This window comes from Elgaria multicarinata, chromosome 8 (genome assembly GCF_023053635.1).
Source record: "Elgaria multicarinata webbii isolate HBS135686 ecotype San Diego chromosome 8, rElgMul1.1.pri, whole genome shotgun sequence".
In the NCBI taxonomy this organism is placed as follows: Eukaryota; Metazoa; Chordata; class Lepidosauria; order Squamata; family Anguidae; genus Elgaria; species Elgaria multicarinata.
This window is the reverse complement of record NC_086178.1, coordinates 75,473,081-75,493,088: the sequence shown is the minus strand read 5'-3', so window position 1 is coordinate 75,493,088 and position 20,008 is coordinate 75,473,081. Positions and strand designations below refer to the sequence as shown.

The 20,008-nt window shown below is 40.0% G+C and overlaps 1 protein-coding gene across 1 annotated transcript in view; it reads right to left on the bottom strand.

Annotated features, from left to right (window-relative positions):
- DOCK1 (dedicator of cytokinesis 1) overlaps positions 1-20,008 on the bottom strand; it is a 427,979-nt gene that overhangs the window by 207,972 nt on the left and 199,999 nt on the right. The window lies entirely within an intron of this gene.

The following is a 20,008-nucleotide window of genomic DNA, read 5'->3' as shown; positions in this document are numbered from 1 at the left end:
CACCACAGCTTATTTAGGGATTTCACAGCACAGGGGATGAATACTTATGCAATCAAGACAACTGGTTCTGGTTATAACTTCAGGAGCGGCTTGCAAAAAATAAAAACAAAGTATGCCAAAACTTCACTTTGGTTGGACATAAATTAGGATCCTTTCGTTATCCTACAAAAGTTCTCCGTTTTACATTTTAATCCTATTAGTGAATGTTTAAGGGTTGCAAATAAACAAAAAAAGGGTTAAGACTACCTTGTTTGAGTAACCTAATGCTGGTCCCTGCACTAGTTGTTGTTGGAATGCCTCCAGCTTGAAAGGCAATTTCATTTCCTATTCTATAGCTTAAGAAACCAGCGTCTGATGGCATCATAGAAATTCTGGGATTTTGTGCCCTCTACGTGCAGGCACACAGAGAATAAAGAGATTCTTAACAATGGCTGAAGGTCTGGTTCCCTTATTCGCCACCTTCCCTGGGCTCACCATAGACTAGATCACTTTTTACCTCTTAAGGAGAAACTTTGAAAACCAGATATCTTTTTCCTCTAGTCCTTGTCCGAATTTGCACGTCTTTGTATCACATTGAACTACCTCTCTGGATCCCTTTGGACAGGGTTAAGTGTACCTCATCCATGCCTTTGAACATTTGAGCTTAAAATCCACATACAACGAAGGATATGACGAAAAGAAAACCGTTGCATCTTTCATGGTAGTTTTTAAAGCAACATTTCAGAGACATAAAACTGAACTGCTTGTACATAAAACAATATTACAGTTTTGCGAAGATATTTTATTTTTATAAGCAATCTCTTGACAGTGAAGTCACCTTCTTGCTTTGATGAATGGTTGCTCTATATACACATACAAAAACGCAATGCCACAAGCCCTTCAATATTCTGATAGTGTTAGTTTTGCAGAACATTTATTGCTCATTTCGGACCCAATTCTTTTAGAACCGTATGCCTTTTTAATCACGTTTTTCAGTTGTTTCTCTCTATTTGCAAAGATAAATGGTTTACAATAAATTACAAATTTGTAATTAACATGTCCCTAATCCTCCATTGCCACAAACTATATCTAAAATTGATTACATATTTGGCTCTTAGAAAACACAATATTTATAAACTCAGAGCACTGCACAAGGTAATTTATGAACATACAATTTTGTAGCAAAAATGCAAACAAAAGAAGAAAGCAATGATAACCGATAGCAAAAATGCATTTCACTGATGGCATCCATTAATTTAAAGCAATCTCTCTGCTAAATATAATAAGCAGAATAGCAGTTTCACTGATAGGGATGGGAAATATCTAAAAAAAAATTCACATTGTTTTAAATCATTCTGTTTATAATAATAGAGAAGACAACTAGTTGCTGTCATTTTCCTAATAGATGCTAAACAAAACATTTTTGAACAATAGATACAGCTCATCATTTTGATCCAAAATCAAAGGTTGAAGAATAAAAAGTGAGCTACTTTCACTATAAATTATCTGTACCAGAAAAAGAAAGGGCAAAACCTGGATTATGATGCAATGTAAATTGATGCCGAGCATATACAACAGCCACACCAAACACACATGCAGACATACAACAGCATATTGTATGCTGAGCATATACAACAGCCACACCAAACACACATGCAGACATACAACAGCATATTGTATGCTGAGCATATACAACAGCCACATGCACACCTGTAAGTCTGTGGCATTCTGTGAACCTTGCATCTCTTAAAAAAGGCACTTTGCCTGGGAATTCGTCACTAGCACAACTTGAGTCAGTGTTGTAGGGTAGTGTAAGGATGGGTCCAGTATCTCTGTAGAAGCTTCTCAAGAAGATGCAGGAAGATGCGAAACAGTGGGGGAGTTACCACAGTTTCAGGAGATAGAGTAGGGGGGCAATGGAAGACTTGAATCTTTCCAGAAAATGGTTTGGATCCAGACTTAATCATGCTTGGAGAAGAACCACTAAAATCAATGGGTTGTAATTTAGTAAATACATACTCGTACCATTTAGCAACATTCCTAGTAATAGTGTGTCCATTTAGTTCAGAGGGCATATTGTAGCATGACTATGTCTGGATCCAACCCATTGCTTTGGAAGCATCTATCAGAACTTTATCAATAACAGCATCAAGACCACAGTAAATATGCGAGATTTCACCTTCAAAATGCCTCTCAAATTTGTTATACTAGGCCTCTGATGGTTCCAGTATACCTGTCCTGGGGCTCAAGTACAACAAACCCTTCATCAGCTAAAAAAGCTCTGCCAGGTGGATGGCTACCAAAGGATCCAATGGTAGTGGAAAAATGAAATAGTTAGCAACTGTGAATATATACTCTCACATATATGCCCATGTTTAGACAGAGAGTGCTCCTCTTATACTACATGGATTCACGGAAATCTGCCCATTGGGAAAGGTGCATGTTATAAAATATGAGGCTTAACCGCTGTCATCTATGCAAGTGGCTACCAATCTGAGCTCATGTAAGTAGTGTACTCTTTGTGGAGCACCACAGATCAATTGAGTACAGTGATAAGAGCCACATATGAATTCATCAGTTAATGGCATCAATATGTTTCTAGCATTGTTTGAGGACTTTGTTGAATCAGTGTCCTGGCCATCTCATCAACAGAAGCAAAACCACAAAGTCAGCACCACAATCATAAAGGGAAGCCCAGAAATATTGATCTGTGTAAACAACGTTAAACCTAGAACTCCTGCATTCTGAACCTAAAAGAAAGATTTCTAGCATAGCCCTAGGTGAGTTCTTGTGTTCCCTACCTTAAGCTTCCCAACAGAAATCATTAACATCCCGACTTCAATTTACAATGTTATGAGTAAAAAATATATTACTACATCTATCAGAAATGCTTGTTGACAAAAGACACTATATAAATCAGTGCTGACAATCAATCCTAAAGGAATCCCACAGAAAATAATGTAGAAGAATATGATTCACAATGTCAGTACTGCAAAGAGTTCGCAATATATAACATTTACAAAGATACTGTGAAATCATCCAAATGGGACATACATATACAAACCAGCACAATAAAAACCTTCCCTGCTGCATTATGTTGCACTGATGCTTGTCCTGGGTTTCAAAATGCTTGCTAAAGCATCACAGTTGTATGGATGACACATCATCTGGGACTTAAACTAATAGACAAGTCTTTGTGAGCCAAAGAGCTTTGTAGGATTCTTAAATTCTTTCACATGCGTTTCCACAGAGACATCTGTGAGCTTCCTACACTATGAAAACAGCATATAAAATTTGGCTGTAATTTGTTCGGTTGCTTTACTTGCTTGCCTCTGCATATACATTGATTGCATGCATTGTTGAGATAGCAAATAGAAGAAAAGCAGAGCAACACGTTTCCTTTTCAGAAAAAGAAATTATGTTGTTATTTGGGGATGTATTGTAATTTGGGCTTAAATCTATCAGGGGAAGGTATGAAACTGAGGGAAGATCTGAATGCACCTATACTCCCCTCCCAACAAAAACAGCTGAGTGTTTTTTCCACAGATATGATGCTAGAGCACAAATCTAAAAGGAGACATTTCCCAGAATGCCTGTTTTAATACCACTCCACCATGTTCCATCATAATGGAAGTTTTCCCACATGTAATAGTGGATGCTCATTTGAATATAGATAGATAGATAACACTACATATTCAATGATGATGATGATGATGATAATGATAATGATAATAATAATAATAATAATAATAATAATAATAATAATAATAATAATTTCTCACCCGCCTCTCCCTTTGGATCGAGGCGGAGAACAAATACAATACATAAAACTAGTTAAAAGAGCTCATAAAACCAATACAATATTAACATAACAATCACAACTTCTTAAAATTCTTTGGTTTAAAATTCATCTGGGTAGGCCTGCTGAAAGAAACCAGTATACTGCTTTTCCTAAATATATCAAAATAGTTACAAAATGAAGACACAAGCTCTTGCTTTCCCCAAGGGGGAAAAATCTTTGAGTAGCTCTTGGACAGGTGGGGAAGAGGCTGGTTTTGGAGCTTATGGTATGAGCTTCCTGGCTAGGCTTCTCATTTCATGCCTGCCCGAAAGAACACACAGGCCTTCACCAGGTTTCCTGGGAGAAAGGGGAGGAAGAATAAATGAAGGCAAACAGCTGGCTCTTCCAAAACATAGTAGATCTGCTACCCCACACCAGATTCCCAGAGCGAGGCTCCACACAGAGATGTACAAGAATTTAGTTTCAGTTTGCCCTGTTGCAACCCTGAATGCATTTTTTTGTAAAAAGCTTGCATTTGTTTTTAGAGAAAAGCTTGCAACCACATTTGAAAAATGTGCACACTTTAAAATTTGCATCTTTCCAAAACTAATTTTTAAACTTTAGTCGAGGGGGAGAAATGCACATTTTTGAAAAATGTACACTTTCCCATTTGAAATACATACTTTTCCAATTCAAGTGAAAAGAAAGGTAACAAACAAAACAAGATACGAGGTAAACCACCCTTCAAAGTGAAGTTGGAGAACCTTGGCAAGCATGAGAATCATATGAACATAAGAAGTGCCCTGATGCTGGATCAGACCAAGGGCCCATCTAATCCAGCACTCTGTTCACACAGCGGCCAACCAGCTGTCAACCAACAAAGCAGGACATGGTGCAACAGCACCCTCTAGCCATGTTCCCCAGCAACTGGTGCGCACAGGCTTACTGCCTTGGATACTGGAGGTAGCACATAATCATCAGGGCTAGTAGCCATTGATAGCCTTGTCCTCCAGCATCCCTTCTTCTCCCATTCTTAGCCCTACATCCCAAAGGTACCTTCAGCCAACTCATAAGACACTCAGCTCTCCCCCACTGTATCTTCTAAACTGCAAACTGCTGTTTCTTCACACATACATGAGCACATACAACACCAACCCCCCCTCCAAAACATCAGCCCCAGTAGCTGATCATTCTGAGCTATTATCTAGTATTCTGCCTAACAAAGGGGTGGTCATGCAGGAGTCCATAACAATGTAAAAAAGGGACTTGAGAATCCAGACCAAAGTGAATGATGTATAATTTGGTATAGCAGTGTTAGTGATCTGAATTCTAGCAAGTTTGGGTGTTGTTGTTTTTTAAGAAGGATTTTCTAACAGTATTACTAGTGCACCATTATGAAAGAGATACTGGAAACCTGGAATTTGGAACACAAGTGGCAGAATTTTAGAACATGCACCATTTCTTTAACAGTAGAACATTTCAAAACATTATTTATTTCATTTTTAGCACTTTCTGTCAATTGTGATGATACCTCCTTTGAAAGCAGTAGGGCAATCAAAGGAGACCACAGTCAAAAAAATGCCCTGAGTGGAGTAAAAAGCCATTGCTGAAGACTTTTGAACAAGAGAGTTTTCAAGCCTTGGGTTGTGCTATTTCACCATTTTGCACATTTTTTTTTAAAAAAAATGAAACATCCTAGTAAAGATACTATTGGACTGCACTTTTAAGATCAAAAGCAACAAACAAAAATGTTTTAACCCCACCCCCACCCACCCAAATTCCTAAAGTAAATCACTTTGGCACTCTTAATTTTCAACAAAGACATTTTCAAATAGGAGTCTTCAGATAAATAACTGCAAAGGTGTATGTGAACAATATCCTTCAATATGTTTTAAATGTCTTCATGTCCTTCCCATATTATTACATTAATGCATTTGAAGAGTGACTTTTCTCTTACTTCAACGTTTCTCTATAGGAAGATAAGGAAATGTGTCAAAGGGATTAAATTTTAAAGTAGAAATGGGAAATTATGCCTATAATTTAGCTTGTCTAAAAGTATAAAGCCATTTTTAAGAATGCGGCATTCGTGGCATGCAAAACATTCTCCAATAGCTCCTAGAGTACACTGTTATCACATTCCAGTAATTAACTACTGAGTTCCACAACTAGAACAAACTCAGGGATGGTTTTAATCAACTTTCATTACTTGCTTTAATGCAATCAACAGCTTATTAGACAACATATGAAAAACACTTCTTGCTCTATTTTCATTTATCAATTTCAAATGGAGCTTTGTGAAGAGCTGCATTTAGTAAAGAGCTCCAGATCATTTTGAGCTATTTTTCCACCCCCTGGGGAATGTGGATGATTTTCAACTGGGCTTCTCTCCTAAACTTTGCTGTCAAACATAAAAAAGAATGCCTATTGGGTTTTGTTTCCATAATACTCAAATCAAAACCAAACTGTATGCGGAGACTTATACCAATTGAATTTGAAAAAAACAGATCAGCAAATCCAACAAAAAATCATACCGTTATGGCAAGTACTTTGTTCATTTACTTTTAGTTGAATATCTTGTTTTAGTTTTTCCATGTAATCTTCATGGTAAATTTTGAGTTTTTGAGGGAACCTAATCCACGTAGCTGGCACATGGGACAGAAGTTAGATGGGCCTCAGAGCTCTGAGGCCCATCAAACTGGTTTTCTCATTTTGAAGGAAAAAGAAGCATTAAATGCCTCTAGCATTGCTTTCTGCCCTGCTGGCAAGATCCCGGAAGGTAGAGCTCCGGATGGAACAGAGTTTCTGTTTGGACTCACCTATAGGACTGTGCCTTAAATTAGAATTGTATAATAGGGATTGACAAAATGAATATGGATGTATGGAAATATTTAACTATGCAATAACTTTCTGAGGTCTTGTGAATTCTCTTCTGCAGTGAGGACTGACCACGATATTAGCCATCCTGCATCAGAGAAAGGGGTTTAAAAACAACAACCCTTTAGTATATAAACCTCCTTCCCCAACTTATTTCCCTCCACTAGCACTTATTTATTTATTTATCATATTTATAACCCGCTCCTCAGCCAAAAGAGACTCTCGGAGCAGCTTACACTTAGCAAAAAAGACAGTCCCTGCCCTCAGGCTTACAGTCTAATAAAGACATGACACACAAGGAAAAGGAGTCCAGGAGGGAAGAGGGAGGGAGGGAGGGAGGGAGGGAGGGAGAGAGAGAGAGAGAGAGAGAGAGAGGATTGGGAAAGTGGACTGGGAACAGGGCTGATGGGATTGTCCTGCTCCCAAAGGAGGGGAGTCCAACAGGAGCAGGCCGTGATGTTTCTTCCGTCTGCTCCTGTCCCCTTGCACTTTCCTCTTCCCCACTTACGCAGCAGTCTCTGACCCTCACCCATCAACACAAAAACCTTTAACTTCATTGTCCACTACTACCTGGCTGCAACAGTTAGAAATAACTTTTATGTTTTAATTTCTATTGCTAAACATGGTAAATGCCCTCTAGAGGGGAAAAAGGAAGACTAAGAGATAGTGAAATACAACATACTTAGTGTCCAGTCTACTAGAGAGAGGAACAGAGTTTGGTGAACTAGCATTAAGCAACAACTAAGGGAGCAATTCTATGCATGTTTAGACAGAAAAAAAAATCCTGCAACTCCCAGTATCCCTCCAGCCAGGCATGGCTGGCTAGAGAATGCTATAAGTTGTAGGACTTTTTTTCCTATCTAAACATGTATAGGATTGCAACCTAAGATTATTTTCTTTTTGCATGAGGAAGGAATTTTCCTGAGGGATTACGTTTTAAATTATAAAACTTAAAAATGTTGCTTTTGCCTTGAAGCTAGTGGCAAGGCTTGTTTGCTTGAACCAACTGGGAATAATTCCACTGCACCTACTCCTTGCCGTGGGATAACTATGTCTTTACCTCATTTTGCTCCATTGTAGCAGAAACTTTTGTAAAGGGGGAAGTACAAGGTAGGGTAAACTAGGTGCTGACATTGCTCTGAACTCTTTGAAGACTCCATCAGTGTGAGTGACCCCATCATTTTGTCATCTCACAAAACAAGACTTTAGATCCCAATCCACAATGCTGTCATATTCTTCATCAAAAATTTCCCAGAGAACAGTAGAGGGGAAAGAAAAAAACTTTTATTCTCTGTAGTTACCATGGGATGGTGGTGCTAAAGATGGGCATCAACTTATTTTTGGACATGTGTTATTTATAGGTCAAGTAGTCCTTTTTCAAACACACCCCAGAGAATTCACTAAAAGGGCAAGATCGTGTATCTTCTTACATTAGTGTACCTTTCAAAACTTCACTGAAATCATCACCTATTTATATTATGTGATCTATAAGAAAAATAAGCTTCGTAGATATTAAGTGGAGTGGGGAGGGAACAAGATGCTCTTGAACCAAGATAATCAAAACTGAAAACAGATTAGATGTTCTAGCCGAAGTAACAAACTGTGAATAAAAGCACTCAGTGTTGTAAATGCTGAAATGGAAAGAAGCATCTCTTGGGCTTTAAATGTAAGAACATGGTGTGGGTTGTTTTAGTAGTTTGGGGTTTTATGCAGCAATCTTTATGCTTAGAAAACAGTGCTGGAAATAAAAATTGAGGGGTTCAATGGAAGTCAAAAAAGGGAAACAGGGAGTTTAGCATGTGGTACATGCAAAATGCCACATACAGGAGCTATCCTGTGATTAGGGTAAACTGAGATTGAAACTGACATGATCATATTAGCAAATTAAGGAGCACTTGATGCTTGAAAACAAGAACTATAGAACTATTATCCATTCTACCAACACACTGCACGGCAGCCATTTTGGGGGTGTATCCAACAGGCTTTGGGGTAATTCTCTTCTCATTTCCACTGGCCCCCACAGATTTTGTTGGAAGAGAGTGAAAAAAACCACATTCATCTTTACTGTCTTGTCAGTGCAACAAGAATGAGCTCATTTGAAGAATCTGGAGAAAGATTGCTATTAATGTGAAGAATAAGTGGCATGTTGTGTCACCAGATCTATCCCACATTATTCAAGCATGGACATGCATAGAAGGCTTGTTATATTGAAAGTTCGGAAATGACAGCTGATATGTCTTATTATATATAACCAGCCAAATACAGAGCTGTTTAGATAGACTTGCATATTTTATTTCTTCTGAAGCAAGTAGCAAACTTGCAACCTTCCTGAAAAATAGAAAGGATTATAAAGTTGTTGTTTTTTACCTTGAATCACTGTGTAACTAAATTTCCTATTCCAAACACCTATATTACATTACATTTCCCTTGAAAAATGCAATTTATGGCAATCAAGACTTATCACCATTGATTATTTTCTATCTACAAATGGGAAAGCAAGATAGAGGTTATACTCTTCTGTTCCTAAACATATGAAAGTAGTAACAGTTCTTAGTCAATTCAACAAAAAGAAATATAAAGGGGTATCTGTATAGACAATATCTTGTTATAAAATGCAAGTCATTATATACAAACTTTGCCATATACTGCTGATTTGAGCAAAAATGAAGTTAACTGGATGTGATGTTTACGTTCTTTACAGCAGGGGCGAACTGGACAAGAGGGCCATAGGTACGCTGCTATTAGCAGTGAGGAAAGAGCAATTTCTTAATCAGAAACACCTGGGGTGAGGGGCTGAAGCTGAATTCTCCCCCCACCCCACAGCAATCCTAATCAAGATTGCTGTCCCAGCAGGGCTGATATCAGTTCTGAAACAACAGACTTCTTCCAGCTGCCCAGTTGATGCCTGGTCTGCTGGGTTGCAAGGGAAAGGAGGGCCACGTGGAAATCACCTGAGCACCACAAGGGGCCCATGGGGAGCCCACCTATGGATTACACTGTTTGATGCTTTTTAGCTTAGAAACAGGGCACATGACAGAAGTGTATAAAATTATGCACAACAACTTTTCTCCACAATTTTTCCACAATGAGGAAGGTATTGTTGTGTTCATATTCCACTTGTGGGCTTTTCAAGGGTATCTGGTTGGCCGCTGCGGGAACAGAATGCTGGATAGGTATTTAATTTAGTTCGTTTGACTCTGAGAACAAAAAGAGGTGGTAGAATAGCTAATCTGAAAATAATATTGGCTTGGGTCCAAAGATGCACTCACACAAGGAAGGATTCCTGTTTTCCTAATTATCCATTCTTGCTGCAATGCTCCTATGCGGAATCCAAGCTATTGGGGGCACAATCCGGAGAATATTAGATGTGCACCAGTCTCTCTCTGCCCCTTTGTATGTAGGATGGGTCCAAGGAAGGGCAGTGGTAGTGAAAAGATCACCTACCACAGGTCTCTTGCTTGGGGCTCACAAAAACTTGGGAGTTCTCTCTAGACATGATGCATGTGGCATTTATATTCTGCTATCTGTACCAAATACAGTGCATTCCAGAATTTGCTCAAGAGCCAATTCACACATTACTTGATATCTTGATCAATGGCTTGTCACTTGATAATTCACAGATGAACAAACTCCAGTGAAAAGTGCTGGGCTTGAAAGGTAATGTCAGTAATATGAGAAAACTGTCTTTCATCTCTGACAAGTTGATCAGTAATGGTGGACAAGATGTCTGAAAGGCAGTCTGTCTAATATCATTCATCTTCCATTGTAATACGCTCAGCACATTCTACAGTGCTTCAGTTTGCACCAGTCAACAGCTAGACAAAACAGACCCAACTTTCAGCCTATGCGAAATCACAGTCAACTCAGAAATACGTTGGAAAATTCTTTGTAAAGTGCACTGTTTCCGTGGAAGATACAGAAAAGATCACCAGACTACTAAATGTAGAATATGGAAAAATATGGTCTGAATATGAGAAAGCTCATCAAATTAGTAAATTTTAACTTTACTATTTTAGTAACGTTTTACTTCAAATCTTGAAACAAATCTCCCCGCCCCCTGCAAAGTTAATATTATTTTAGCTCCTGAAGGAATCACCTCGACTACTTGAACATTAACAAAACAACATATGGAAAACCGTAAGGAAGGAAATATCGGTCCCTGGGGTGTTCTTAGTTTGTGAAACACTAATGCCGTCCCTCTAATTACACCATCTTTAAATATGGCCTTCTTTGTAATCTATCAATATACCATTATAGGACAAACATAAAAGAAGCCTTTTCCATCTGCAAGAGCTGCACATCCATATTTCTCGTGGTTGTTAAGCAGATGTTTTCTTGGTTTAGGAGAGGCATAAATTCATTTTACCACATCATGTCTCCCCATAACATTAAAAGCTGGCATGCTGGGCACTGAGGGCAAGGAATGGTTTGATTTTTGCATTTCCTTGCTCTTTGTATATTCTGTCCTTGAGTTTTGTTGTCATTGTGTCTTCTTCTTGCTTATTATCAGGAAATGGGCAAAACAGATATGACATTGACATAGATTATGTTAATCACCTAACAAATTCTGCATAGCTGCTAATAATATCTCAGATTAAAACACCTTAGCATTTCTTTTTCTTTTGTGTGTTTATTACAAAGCATGAATACTGAAATATAAAATTGCAATGATACTGTTCCATGTCCTTAGGAAGTATAACACGATGACCTGGGTATAACGGCATTCAAATTATATTGCATACGTCTCTGCAGGCTACAATGGATTGTATCTGGTTCTGTGATGACAACTGTCTCATTTATCAGCAGGAAGGTCTCTTAGGTTTGGTCTACAAAGGTATGAAAATGAAGCTAAAGACTCCTGAGGTGATAGAGTGGATTGAACTACTTCAGGCTGAAGGATAAAATCAACGACAAAAACTATCGCATCAGGGAGAAAGCGTATTCCCCAGCCCCCCTCCCTGTTGTGCTATGTTTCTGTTTATTAGGAGGTGTTTGAATTTTGAGGTGCTTTTTTCACATCGAAAACTATTAAAAATATTAATTTCCCTTCCTCACGGTGACACAGTCCATTCTACTGATTCAGGATTTCACCACTTAATTTCTGCCTCATTCTGCTGCAAGCATAGTCAAAGGCTTAGACTCTTGCTCACAGCTCTTTTCAGGAATGTCTTATATCTATTTTCCAATCTGAATGGGGTGAACTATGCTATTGCTGTATGGAGGCAGAGAGGAGAACCCTGATCATTGGTCCAGAAGCACTTCTGGTCACGGAAGGCAGATTCTGGATCCACCCCATACACTCCCTGTCATTTTAACACAGGTCCTGCAAGGTAAGTTTATAAACTTGTATTTGCTCCAATAGGAGGAGTTCAAAACATTTGTTATTCAGACGATCAGAAACGTTCAGTAATGTAGAAGAGGACTGTAAAGTACAAATCATTAATAGTGATGGTGACAAGCTAAATGGTTGCTCAAATGTCCAAAATGCAGTCATGTAGGGCAGGAGTGGGCAGAAGGTAGCTCTTCAGATGTCAGGAATGGTCAGGAATGCTGGGAATTGAAGTCCAAAACATCTGGAGATGTAACTTCTGCCCACCCCTGATTTGGGATACAATATATCTTGGTTTTGAAGATCCTTAGATTTTCATTTCCTAACAAGACAGACAGCATAATAATTTGGATTGTGCAGTATTTTGCTTCTGTTGAGAATCTTTATTATGTAAGCATCCCTTCAACCTTTTATCTACTCTCTGCCTTTATACAGAACAAGGTTTTTTTTTGAGATTTCATATTTGAAATCTAAGACATTTGAACTGAAAAATAACTGAACAAATTATTTTTCTGCTTTCACTATAATGTTTGCATCTTTAAAATGAATTTAAAAAGCAAACAAACCCTGAGCAGAAATTGCCTGTCATGAATTACGAATGATCAAACTACCAATGATCTAAAGCTTAGTCTGCCCATGAAAGAAAAGTTACCCAATATTCTATTCTGTCTATGTTGTATTTGCTTGAAAAGTGCTTGATGCTGATTGCCTAACCTGTCATGGTGGCACTGAATGTTCTGTTGCCAGTAAGGGAAAGGAACATTGATCAGGTGGGTTGTGGCATGTGCTGAGCTATTCTGAATGGTTTGCCATGTCATCCGAAGTTGGGAAGCATGGCTTGTAGTAAGGGGAACCAACCCTCCAATAACCCTGTAACAGCCCTGTAGTGATTTGTCCTGTTCCAGAAGGCTTTTAATAAACGTAAGGCAAAGCCTGGTATAGATGTGAGGAAGTGGCTACCCTGGGAGCACATCACTCAGCATATCTCAACTGGATATGGGCAAGCTGGGGGTGTGCGTAAAATCTGAAAAATCAAACACTTGCATTTTGGCCTTGGGCTGATTTCTGAGTTATTACCAGAGAGATCTTCCAGGGACGAGGACTGTTGAGGGGGATGTTTCAGCTCTCAGCATCTGTCCAAGAGGGCAGAGCTGAAATACCCTGGTTTGACATATTAATTGCTTATGGGTCAGTTTCATGTTTCAGAACTAAGTAATTAATACGGGACTTGTCATCCACTGTAGACCTTTGTGTGTTGAACATTGTACTGTTAAAGTACTTTGTGGAATATAATACCAGTCTGCTCATAGACCATGGAGTACTGTTTGCATGAACTTTCATCCCTGATTGCCCCAAAATCCTTCTGGTCTGACTTTTAAGATTTTTGTTTTGCCTTGGTACAAATAAATTAGAGATTTCCCATACTGGACCTGATCTCTGCCAGTGTGCATGCATTTCTAGCCTTGTCTGATTCTAGGCCTGTTTCCTAAAACAAGATCTACCATAACCCCTTTTTCAGTAGAAGCTCTGAGTGGAAAACTTCTCTACTGCTTGGGACTCCTTGACTAGTTAATTCCTGAATCCCTGGACTTAATTTGACTTGGATCCCAGCAATGTAAGACCCTGAAATATGGAATGTCTCCATAAAGCTGGGATTCTGCCTTGTCATGACTAATTATTGTATCTTCCAAGCCAAGACAACTTGGAGCTTCTGTGTGTGGAAATCCTGTATTTGGGAGTGTTGCTATCACCTAGTCCTCTTTCGCCTGGTTTATTCTTAAATCCCTGTACTTAGTTTGGCGTGTACACCAATAATGTAGCAATCCTGTCAAAGAACTTACTCAAGAGCAGGGACTCTGTCTGGCTGCAACTATTCTTCACCCTGAACCCAAGTCAGCTCGGGGCTCCTGAGCATGGAGATTCCGCTTTGAGGAACGTCTCCCTTTTTTCCTGGGACTCTAGCAGTGACTCCACTTGAATTGTGTACCATAGCCAGATATTGAATCTTGTATCGTGAACCTGGATCTCTGAGTGCTTTGAACCCCTAATGTTGTTAATCTCGGACTATGATTATGTACTTGCTTCTGGACTGTTTCTTAATCTAAGACCTGGGCCATTACCTCTTGAGTCAACTGATTTATAACTACTAAGATTAAATGGCTTCTAAAGTATGATCTGTGTCACTATGGCCGTTTCTACACCTGCCTTTTTTCCTGGGATCAGCCCTGTGCATGGAAATGACACACAGGGGATCCCGGGAGCAGGCAGGGACGATCCCCCCATTTTCATGGGATAATCCTTAGGTGTAGAAAGGACCGTAATTCACCTTTGAATAAAGCAAAGTCACTGAATATATGTCTCTGTCATCCTGTCCTACAGTGAGAAAGCTAGGCCTTTCTGACAAGCCCATGGGTTAACGTAGAATTGTTTCCCTCTTGAATAAGACATGCTATCTAGGTTTGTACAACATGGCAAACAATGGCAAAAGCAAATGTAGGCCAAAACATTTGGAGGGCCACAAGTTGCCCACCCTTGATCTAAGTTATATGGAACTGCATTTGTTATCACATTTTTTGTCAGAAGCCTCACAAAATATAAAAATAATGAATATTTATAATGCAGTCTTATGAAAGTTTATTCATAAGTAAATCATACTTCTAGGCTTAATCCTTAGAGTGTGTTTAGGATAGCAGGCCAACTGCAAATATTAGTTTTGTATAAGGGATGTCAACTGTTGTACAACATTCAGAGTATAGGCAGAATCTATACATTTATAGAAAATAAAAATGCCAGCTTCTACAGAGAGTCCACACATATACATGGCAATATTTTTGCCGTTTAATCTAAGAATGCAATATTTTGCAGTTTGCTAAGTGGGCAACTTGTGGCCAACAGCTATTTTAGCTTACAATTCCCATCAGCCTTAGCAAGCCATGGCCAATGGAGAGGGTTCATAGGAGCTGCAGGCCAAAACACCTGGAGGAACACAAGTTGTCCACCTCTGATTTGTTTAGACATCTTTTGTCAGTCAATATTTTGGAATTCATCCCTGATTAACTGCGTGGCCCTGAGTCTTGCTAGAAAAATTCCACCACTGAATCTTTCTCCTTAAGCCAGGTTCCTTTTATTCCTAACAGTATTTTGGTCACTGAGAGAAGACATTGCTGGATCATCCACAGCCCAGTTACCATCAGTATCATGGTAGTTATGACATACCACCACTGTACTGCACCAGAGAAGACACGAATGATTGCCTTGTGGCAGATCCTTAAATTAGATTCTTTGAGCTGCACTGCCTTTGCAGAGGCTGACAGTACCAAGTAATTGGTGAAAATTCCCATTTTGATTGTAAATTTAACAAATTAATTTGACAACTAACCAAGCAGTCTACCAATAACTTAAAGAAAGGCACATAATTAATGGCTGATGAAACCAGGATGTAGTAGTATCTCTACAATTCAGGGAAGGGTCCAAGATAGCACCTGTGCTATCCCCCTCTCATTCCAACTGCAGGCAGACTGTAAAAATGTAGAGCTGGAAACGATGCAAGTACAGTTATGCAGAAAGCAAGCCAACAGCTTATTTAACATCAGCAATTCAGCAATACGAAAATAATTGCTTTAAACAGAACATCTAATGATGTTGCTGGTCCCAGATGATTACAGAAATGAACACAGTTCATATCTGAAACAAAATTCTCTCTCTTTCCCAATTTAAAGAAGCCAAGAATCTCAACATGAAATCAAAATGGCCCAAGTGCAACTGGAGTATGAATTGTTTATTGCGGTCACTGGAGTAACCTAGATATTTTAATGCCTGTAATTACATTCACACTATCAGAATTGCTCAAGATGGAAAGGATTACATGTTTAAAGTAAGACTAAATGCAAATCATTTTGATAAAAATCAAAATTATACTGTTACTATTTGATTTTGATAGCTTGTTAATTTAAATTACTTTAAAAAATTAAGAAGGAATTCCAATCACAAATTATGACACAAATATGGCAATTTTAATACATTTTAATATTTGACTTCTACAGGTATAGTACAGGTACTGCATCAGTCATTGCTGTGAAAAAAACAATCCCGGTGGCTCTCCTAGAGCCGCACTTCTTCCTCTTGCCGCTCTTGCCAGAGAACTCTGTAGCCAGTGGGAAAAGTCAACTCAATGCAATGGAAAACTCCACGGAGCCCTCCACACAACATGGAATGCATTGGTTATGCAGGAACTCTCCTCTGCACAGCATGGATATTCTGTGTGGAGTGTTTTCCAAAAAAAACCTCTACCATGGGGTGGAGTTTTCCCACCAGACAACACATTTCTCAATGGTGGTGTAAAAACTCCAACATGGAGTTCCAAAACCACAGCTGAGAAACATGTTGTCTTAACGGAGCCATTCTCTAATAACAGAATATTTTCTCCCTCAATATGTCTCGATTTTCATTAGCCTGATTAGCACCTGATTATTTCCCTGTTCATAATGAAAAAAGTAAAAATGCCAGAAAGGGGAATGCTCAGCTTCTCCATTGTTATTAGTTATAATTATGCTCCTGATAAGTGTTAACTGTATATTTTGAGTTACAAGACAACTCACAATCTATGAAGAAAAGAAAGAAGGAAGAACAAAAGAAAAACAATGATATAATCATAAAATATGATTACTATGTTCACTTGCTACACAAGTCATTATTGGCAGTTAAGAGGAAACTGTACTAGTGGGAAGAATAAATCTTTCAGCTAGATGTTTTTTCACAGTGCTAAATATTATGCTTGGGAGATGCCTTTTGCACCTTTCACATCATTGGTGTGTGAAGAATTACTTGATTCCTCAGGACATGCACAAATATACACACACCACTGGCTACTTAATGCTACATCATTCCTTTAGTCCTTGACTCTGCCACATAATCAGAGGTTAGTTATCTCTGCTGATGAACCCAGAAGGCAAGGTGACTACAGGTATATAAAACCCAAGTTAAGGAGGTTCACAGGAGGGGCACCAGAGAAATGAATAGTCTATCAAGGCTGCCATGGAGCTGGCTAGACATGAAGGCTACTGACCATTACTGAAAAGGATCAGTGTAGTTGAATAAGTTATGGTTGTAGAAACTGTGCTTTGGAAGCAAATTACAGAGTTAGAGAACTGTAATATTAAAGCTTGAAACTATGATTAGGAACTATCATTAACCACTTGGGGGAGGAAGGAACATTCCACTTGGTGATTCCACTTGTTTGGGGGAATCTATCATTTGCAGGCTCCAGCCTCAGGGTGACTATGTATTACCCTGCAAATTTACCAGCTCTCCATATGGCTAGAGCTGTGGTAGAAAACATTTTGAAGTAGTGGTCATGCAAGTAGTAGTTATAGCAGTTTATTCTCATGGTTTGGCAAGCAATACAATGTGAAATCTTCAAGCTATGGTACCTGCTCCTAGGTGTCTCTATAGCAGAGCTTTCCAAACTGTGTGTTGCAACACATTGGTGTGTCAGCTGCAGTGTGTAGGTGTGTCGCACAAATGTATTACAATTTATGTATGTGTCCGTATCTCTTATAAGGGGTTAGTTTAACCTCCGGGTTGCTAGTAAAATTGAATTACTGTGTCACGAAATGATGCATGTCTAAAAAGTGTGTCATCAACATGAAAAGTTTGGAAAGCTCTGCTCTCTAGGATGCAGTCCCTGGTAAAGTAAATCTACCTCTGCCTTCCTACCTTCCTGCTAGTTAATGTTAGGCCAGTTTATTCCCGTACTTAATAGACAATCAACAATTAGGATGCAACAGAAGGAGTATCCTGCCATCATGGAAAATATCACTGTATCATATCATAGCATTCTCCAGAGCAATTGCCACAGGGACTGCATTGAGGCTGGCATAATCCATGAGCTGTGCCTGAGTCAAGATCATTAAAAACAACCCAGCTTTTTCTGTGGGCAACAATACAGTCAATTAAAAGATCAAACTATAAATCTAACCTATAAATCACCTGTCCTGAAAAAAAACAGCTTGTTCAGCTGCCCTGTTTAATGGCTTCCATGGCATAAGAGAACTGATGGTTGGTTATGCCCCAATGTAAAGTCTGGGCAGCTCTTACTAGCAGAGTAAAGGGAAAATATGTCTCTTTGCATTAAAGATATCAACAGCAATGGCCCTACCCTGTGTTACCCAGCAAAAAGATAAATAGATTGTTATCTGAGGATAATCTTGAAGATGCAGGCTTGACACAGTCAGGGCTGGTGCTACCATAGAGGCCACTCAGGCAGCCGCCTAGAGCGCCAAGGTAAGGGGGCGCTGAACGCCGCACCCGGAAGCTGCTCTCCCACAGCAGCTCTGAGAGAGCGGCTTCCAGGTACACTGTTCCAAAGCCGCCCGCTTGCCCCAGCATCCTGGCTTCGGTTTGGCTGGACGCCCACCCAGCCGAAGCAAAGCCAAGCCCGCCCACCCACTCCAGCGTCCTAACTTCGCTTCGGTTGGGTGGGCGCCCAGCCGAAGCGAAGCCAGAACGCTGGGTTAGGGGCAGCGGGTGAGCGGCTTTGGAACAGCGTGCCCGGAAGTCACTCTCCCAGAGAGGCTTCCGGCTGGGTGCGCTGTTCCGAAGCCGCCCACCCACTCCAGTGTCCTGGGTTCGCTTCGGCTGGGCAGGCGAAATGGCACCCTGTGCCTAGGTACGCTGGGGTGGGTGAAAGCAGCTCAACTACCTAGGGCGCAAAATAGTCTGGCACCAGCCCTGGACACAGTCTCTGTATTCTGCACACCCAACCCAGCATCAATGATCAAAGGCAATGATCATTGCCCACTGCTTTCAAAGTTCAAGCACAGATTGAGAAGACTGCTCTATGTCTTAAATGCAGAATTAGATTTCTAGTAAATAAAATACACTCACCAACAAACCTCATGCAACCAGAAATTCTGCAAGCAGAATGAATTTGCATACATTAATCTTCCCAATTTATTTAATATGCACAATATGCCACGCTCAAATCCACAGCCACAATATTAAAGGTGCAATCTTAAATTCACTTGCTAGAAGTCACATTGAACTCAACCAGATATACATCTAAGTAAATATGCTTTGGAACTCGTTGCCTCTGGCAGCAATAAGTCTTGCTAGAAAATTAAAGGTAATCTGGGATTGTTCATTAAATTATGCAGTTTACTGACTTGACGGGTCTTGCTGTGCTGCTTCTGTTGTTTTAAATCCCACACTTGACTACCTTTCTACAAGGTGTATAAAACTGGTGGGAAAACAATCCTAACCCACCCACCCTATGTTTATGTTGTATCCAATATTGATAAAACTCAACCCTTGAACCCTGAAGAAGAAGGGCGCTGAGAATGTGCAACAGCGACCCACCGCTTCATGTACGACTGGGATTCAGAGAGGATCCTCCGCATGACAAGGCGTCTCAGCCGGGCAGGTTTAGTTCTAGAACTTTCAGAAACTAAATGCAAATAAATAATAAATGGCTGCTTTGCATACAGATTCAAGCTATAATCAGAAATGCTAATTGGCTGTAGCTCTCTCGGATTCAGACGAGTGAGAGAGGGAGATTAACACATACACACACACTGACAAGAAACTGTATTTAAATTGTAATGACAGCAATAACACATAAAAACAAAGGAAGCAGTCAGTCAAGAACCTTTCTAGATAAGACCATTTCCTCTCTTCCCCCCCCCCCCTCCAATTTCCAAGGTGATCAAGAAGCTCACGGACCGCCCCTCCTCTCCCTGCTATCGCCAGCTCTCTTTCTGTGAGAGCCTATTCGCTGAAGGGCTGCTTGCTAAAACTCAACAAGTTCCCGGCCACAGCCCGCCTGCATCAGCGGGAACACGAGAACTCTCCCTAGCGGAGAACCCGCGCCAGTTCCCGTCTCTCCTCCGGCGAGAGGCACACGCGCGCACAGCGAGCAAGCGCCAGCGAAACAGCACACGCGCCCCGTTCTCTCGTGCATCCCCCAAAGTAGGAGGGAATTGAGCTTGCCCGAATCCTCTGCCTGCAAGACAGGAGGGACTACAGAGAATGCTTCAAAGTGAACAGAT